Below are 6284 nucleotides of genomic sequence, written 5' to 3'. Positions count from 1 at the left end.
TAGTGCCAATAAAGCTCATCACTAAACTAAGGACCCTGGAACTAAACACCTCCCTCTGCAACTTGATCCTGGACTTCCTGACGGGCCGCCCCCCTGGTGGTAAGGGTAGGCAAAAACACATCTGCCACTCTGATTAACAACACTGGGGCCCCTCAGGGGTGTGTGCTTTGTCCCCTCCTGTACTCCCTGTTCATCCACGACTGTGTGGCCAAGCACAACTCAAACACTATCATTAAGTTTGCAACAGTGGTAGGCCTGATCACAGACAACGATGAGACAGATTATAGGCAGGAGGTCAGAGACCTACCAGTGTGGTTCTAGGACAACAACCTCTCCCTCAATGTGAGCAAGACAAAGGAGCTGATAGTGGACTATAGGAAAGTAAACCAATTAACATCGACAGGGAGATAGTGGAGCGGGTCCACATCAACAATGAACTATCAAGGTCCAAACACACCAAGACAGTTGTGAAGAGGGCACGACAACAACTTTTCCCCCTCAGGATACTGAAAAGATTTGGTATGGGTCTCCCAGGTCCTCAAAACGTTATACAGCTGGGGAGTGCTGACGAGTATTTCTGTCTGTTATTTTTTTTAAACTTTTGTGATGAAAAACTCATTCTAATTGGCGGGTCCTGCCTCCCCAGTGGGTGGGCCTGTGCCACTCCTGCCCTGTCATGTGAAATCCATAGATTAGGGCCGAATGAATTGATTTAAATTGACTGATTTCCTTATATGAAATTGTTGCCTGTTGCATTTATATTTTTGTTCAGTATAAAATCCAAAGAGCAACCTTTGACTGAAAATAAATGTCAATTTTTACTGTCTGAGCCAACTTGTTTTCCTTAGAACCTATTAGACTACAGTAGCCACAATGTAAAACAAAAACATGTTTAACTGTACACATTTTTATCAGGCAGGACCATACTACACTGAATAAGAGCACATTTGACTTTGAAAGTTTTCTATTCATCAGCTACCAAAATGAGTTATCTTCCATTCATCAGAAATATTCCTATTTGATATTTCTGCATATGTGTTTACAGGTATATATTTCCAAGATCCATTAAGATATCCCAATACTGTTTATTTGTGTATGTAGTGAACTAACTACTTGTATTTACAATTTTAGCAATATCAGAGTTTGTAATATTGGGCTACATTAACTTTTTCACAACCATCCATTTCATAAATGAGAGATATTAGAGATGTGAAAAAACATGGTTGTGTTTTGTTCTACCTTGGGTATGGGTATCAAAAAATGAAAGCCCTTTTTCAGTATTGGCCACGAGCCTAATCAATTCCATTCAGGGGGCTTTATTGGCATGGGAAACATGTGTTAACATTGCCAAAGCAAGTGAGGTATACAAAAGTGAAATACAATTTTAAAAATTAACAGTAGACAAAGAATAAAGACATTACAAATGTCATATTATGTATATATACAGTGTTGTAACAATGTACAAAAGTACACAAGGGAAAATAAATACGTATAAATATGGGTTGTATTTACAATGATGTTTGTTCTTCACTGGTTGCCCTTTTCTTTTGGCAACAGGTCACAAATCTTGCTGCTGTGATTGCACTGTGGAATTTCACCCAGTAGATATGGGAGTTTATCAAAATTGGGTTTGTTTTCAGATTCTTTGTGGATCTGTGTAATCTGAGGGAAATATGTGTCTCTGATATGATCATACATTTGGCAGGAGTTTAAGAAGTGCAGCTCAGTTTCCACCTCATTTTGTGGGCAGTGTGCACATTCTCTTGAGAGCCAGGTCTGCCTACGGCGGCCTTTCTCAATAGCAAGGCTATGCTCACTGAGTCTGTACATAGTCAAAGCTTTCCTTAAGTTTGGGACAGTCACAGTGGTCAGGTATTCTGCCACTGTGTACTCTCTGTTTAGGACCAAATAGCATTCTAGTTTGCTCTGTTTTTTTGTTAATTCTTTCCAGTGTGTAAAGGTTTCATAATTTGGTTGGGTGTAATTGTGCTGCTGTCCTGGGGCTCTGTTGGGTGTGTTTGTGTTTGTGTTTGTGTTTGTGAACAAAGCCCCAGGACCAGCTTGCTTAGGGGACTCTTCTCCAGGTTCATCTCTCTGTAGGTGATAGCTTTGTTATGGAAGGTTTGGTAATCGCTTCCTTTTAGGTGGTTGTAGAATTTTGTCTTTTCTGGATTTTGATAATTAGTGGGTGTCGGACTAATTCTGCTCTGCATGCTTGAGTTGGTGTTTGACGTTGTACACGGAGAGGATATTTTTGCAGAATTCTGCATGCAGAGTCTCAATTTGGTGTTTGTCACATTTTGTGAATTCTTGGTTGGTGAGCGGACCCCAGACCTCACAACCATAAAGGGCAATGGGTTCTATGACTGATTCAAGTATTTTTAGCCAGATCCTAATTGGTATGTTGAATTTTATGTTCCTTTTGATGGCATAGAATGCCCTTCTTGCCTTGTCTCTCAGATCGTCCACAGCTTTATGGAAGTTACCTGTGGCCCTGATGTTTAGGCCAAGGTATGTATAGTTTTTGTGTGCTCTAGGGCAACGGTGTCTAGATGGAATTTGTATTTGTGGTCCTAGCGACTGTACCTTTTTTGGAACACCATTATTTTGGTCTTACTGAGATTTGCTGTCAGGGCCCAGGTCTGGCAGAATCTGTGCAGAATATCTAGGTGGTGCTGTAGGCCCTCCTTGGTTGGTGACAGAAGCACCAGATCATCAGCAAACAGTAGACATTTGACTTCAGATTCTAGTAGGGTGAGGCCGGGTGCTACAGACTTTTCTAGTGCCCGCGCCAATTCATTGATATATATGTTGAAAGGGTGGGGCTTAAGCTGCATCCCTGTCTCACCCCACAGTCCTGTGGGAAGATATTTGTGTGTTTTTTGCCTATTTTAACCACACACTTGTTGTTTGTGTACATGGATTTTATAATGTCGTATGTTTTATCCCCAACACCACTTTCCATCAATTTGTATAGCAGACCCTCATGCCAAATTGAGTCGAAGGCTTTTTGAAATCAACAAAGCATGAGAAGACCTTGCCTTTGTTTTGGTTTGTTTGTTTGTCAATAAGGGTGTGCAGGGTGAATATATGGTCTGTTGTACGGTAATTTGGTAAAAAGCCAATTTGACATTTGCTCAGTACATTGTTTTCATTGAGGAAATGTACGAGTCTGCTGTTAATGATAATGCAGAGGATTTTCCCAAGGTTGCTGTTGATGCATATCCAACGGTAGTTATTGGGGTCAAATTTGTCTCCACTTTTGTGGATTGGGGTGATCAGTCCTTGGTTCCAAATATTGGGGAAGATGCCAGAGCTAAGGATTCTGTTTTTTTAATATAGGCCTACTGCACAGTTGAAGTCAGAAGTTTTTTGGCTTAAGGACAACAAAGTTAAGGTATTGGAGTGGCCATCACAAAGCCATGACCTCAATCCCAAAGAAAATGTGTGTGCGAGCAAGGAGGCCTACAAATCTTACTCAGTTACACCTGCTCTGTCAGGAGGAATGGGCCAATATTCACCCAACTTATCGTGGGAAGTTTGTGGAAGGCTACCCAAAACGTTTGACCCAAGTACAACAATTTAAAGGCAACGCTACCAATTACTAATTGAGTGTATGCAAACATCTGACCGACTAGGAATGTGATGAAAGTTATAAAAGCTGAAATAGTTCATTCAGTCTACTATTATTCTGACATTTCACATTATTAAAATAAAGTGGTGATCCTAACTGGCCTAACACATGGAATTCTTACTAGGATTAAGTGTCAGGAATTGTGAAAAGTTAAATGTATTTGGCTAAGGTGTATGTAAACTTCCGACTTCAACTGTATATATTTATTAGCTTTTGCACAGTTTTCATGATTTACAATTTCAGACAAGGCAACGGCAGGTCAAACCCAATGTCCAAACAACTCATGCCTCCATTCAGTCTTAAATGGTTCCAGTTGTATGTAACAGTGAGCTAGCTACTAAACTCAGCAAAAAAAGAAATGTCCCATTTTCAGGACCCTGCCTTTCAAAGAAAATTTGTAAAAATCAAAATAACTTCACAGGTCTTCATTGTATGAATGAACCAATGAACCATAAACAATTTATGAACATGCACCTGTGGAACGGTCGTTAAGACACTAACAGCTTACAGACGGCAGGCAATTAAGGTCACAGTTAAGAAAACTTAGGACACTAAAGAGGCCTTTCTACTGACTCTGAAAAACACCAAAAGAAAGATGCCCAGGGTCCCTGCTCATCTGCGGGAACGTGCCATAGATATGCTACAAGGCGGCATGAGGACTGCAAATGTGGCCAGGGCAATAAATTGTAATGTCCATACTGTGAGACGCCTAAGACAGCGCTACAGGGAGACAGGACGGACAGCTGATCGTCCTCGCAGTGGCAGGCCACGTGAAACAACACCTGCACAGGACCGGTACATCCAAACATCACACCTGCGAGACCGGATGGCAACAAAACTGCCCAAGTTACGCCAGGAACGCACAATCCCTCCATCAGTGCTCAGACTGTCCGCAATAAGCTGAGAGAGGCTGGACCGAGGGCTTGTAGGCCTGTTGTAAGGCAGGTCCTCACCAGACATCATTGGCAACAACATCGCCTATGGGCACAAATCCACCGTCGCTGGACTAGACAGGACTGGCAAAAAGTGCTCTTCACTGACAAGTCGCGGTTTTGTCTAACCGGGGGTGATGGTCGTATTCACATTCATCGTCGAAGGAATAAGCGTTACACCGAGGCCTGTACACTGGAGCTGGGTTCGATTGGTAGATGGAGGGGAGGGTCCGTCATGGTTTGGGGTGGTGTGTCACAGCATCATCAGACTGAGCTTGTTGTCATTGCAGGCAATCTCAACTCTGTGCGTTACAGGGAAGATATCTTCCTCCCTCATGTGGTACCCTTATTGCAGGCTCATCCTGGCATGACGCTCCAGCACTTTGACAATGCCACCAGCCATGCTGCTTGTTCTGTGCATGATTCCCTGCTAGTCAGGGATGTGACTGTTCTGACATTGCCAGTGAAGAGCCCGGATCTCAATCCCATTGAGCACGTCTTGGACCTGTTGGATTGGAGGGTGAGGGCAAGGGCCATTCCCCCCCAGAAATGTCTGGGAACTTGCAGGTGCCTTGGTGGAAGAGTGGGTAACATCTCACAGCAAGAACTGGCAAATCTGGTGCAGTCCATGAGGAGGAGATGCACTGCAGTACTTAATGCAGCTGGTGGCCACACCAGATACTGACTGTTACTTTTTATTTTGACACCCCCCCCCCCTTTGTTCAGGGACACATTATTCCATTTCTGTTAGTCACACATCTGTGGAACTTGTTCAGTTTGTCTCAGTTGTTGAATCTTGTTATGTTCATACAAATATTTACACATGTTCAGTTTGCTGAAAATAAACCAGTTGACAGTGAGAGGACGTTTATTTTTTTTACTGAGTTTAAAAATCTTAGTCTAATTTCAAAACACACAAACACTTCTATATTAGATCGTTATAGAGGACTAATGGAGATTTCTGCAAACCATAACATCTGAATGATCCCAACACATCTGCTGCTACAGTACTTACGTGTGTGTGTGTGTGTGTGTGTGTGTGTGTGTGTGTGTGTGTGTGTGTGTGTGTGTGTGTGTGTGTGTGTGTGTGTGTGTGTGTGTGTGCGTGCGTGTGTGTGTGTGTGTGTGTGTGTGTGTGTGTGTGTGTGTGTGTGTGTGTGTGTGTGTGTGTGTGTGTGTGTGTGTGTGTGTGTGTGTGTGTGTGTGTGTGGTTATGAGAGTTTAAGACCCTGTTTCATTGGTATGGATGGTTTATTATCAAAGAGCATGACTGGTTTATAATAATAATACAAAACCTCCTATTAGTCATCTGCAGAGAGAGAGAGAGAGAGAGATGGAGATGCATAGAATGTGTGTGTGTGTGTGTGTGTGTGTGTGTGTGTGTGTGTGTGTGTGTGTGTGTGTGTGTGTGTGTGTGTGTGTGTGTGTGTGTGTGTGTGTGTGTGTGTGTGTGTGTGTGTGTGTGTGTGTGTGTGTGTGTGTGTGTGTGTGTGTGTGTGTGTGTGTGTGTGTGTGTGTGTGTGTGTGTGTGCAATTAGGAGCGATGACATGATGAGGGGGTGATGACGTGATGAGATTCCCCATGTCCCAGGAGATATGGAGGAGCGGAGGTTTAGGATGCTGTGTGTCCTCCATGAAGACAGGGCTGTTTGTAAAAGCTGAGATAGCTCCTGACACTCCGGCTCATGGGTCTGATGCTGTCATCAGGGGAACTTTTC

This window comes from Oncorhynchus gorbuscha, linkage group LG01 (genome assembly GCF_021184085.1).
Source record: "Oncorhynchus gorbuscha isolate QuinsamMale2020 ecotype Even-year linkage group LG01, OgorEven_v1.0, whole genome shotgun sequence".
NCBI classification, from domain to species: Eukaryota; Metazoa; Chordata; class Actinopteri; order Salmoniformes; family Salmonidae; genus Oncorhynchus; species Oncorhynchus gorbuscha.
This window is presented reverse-complemented; position numbering follows the sequence as displayed.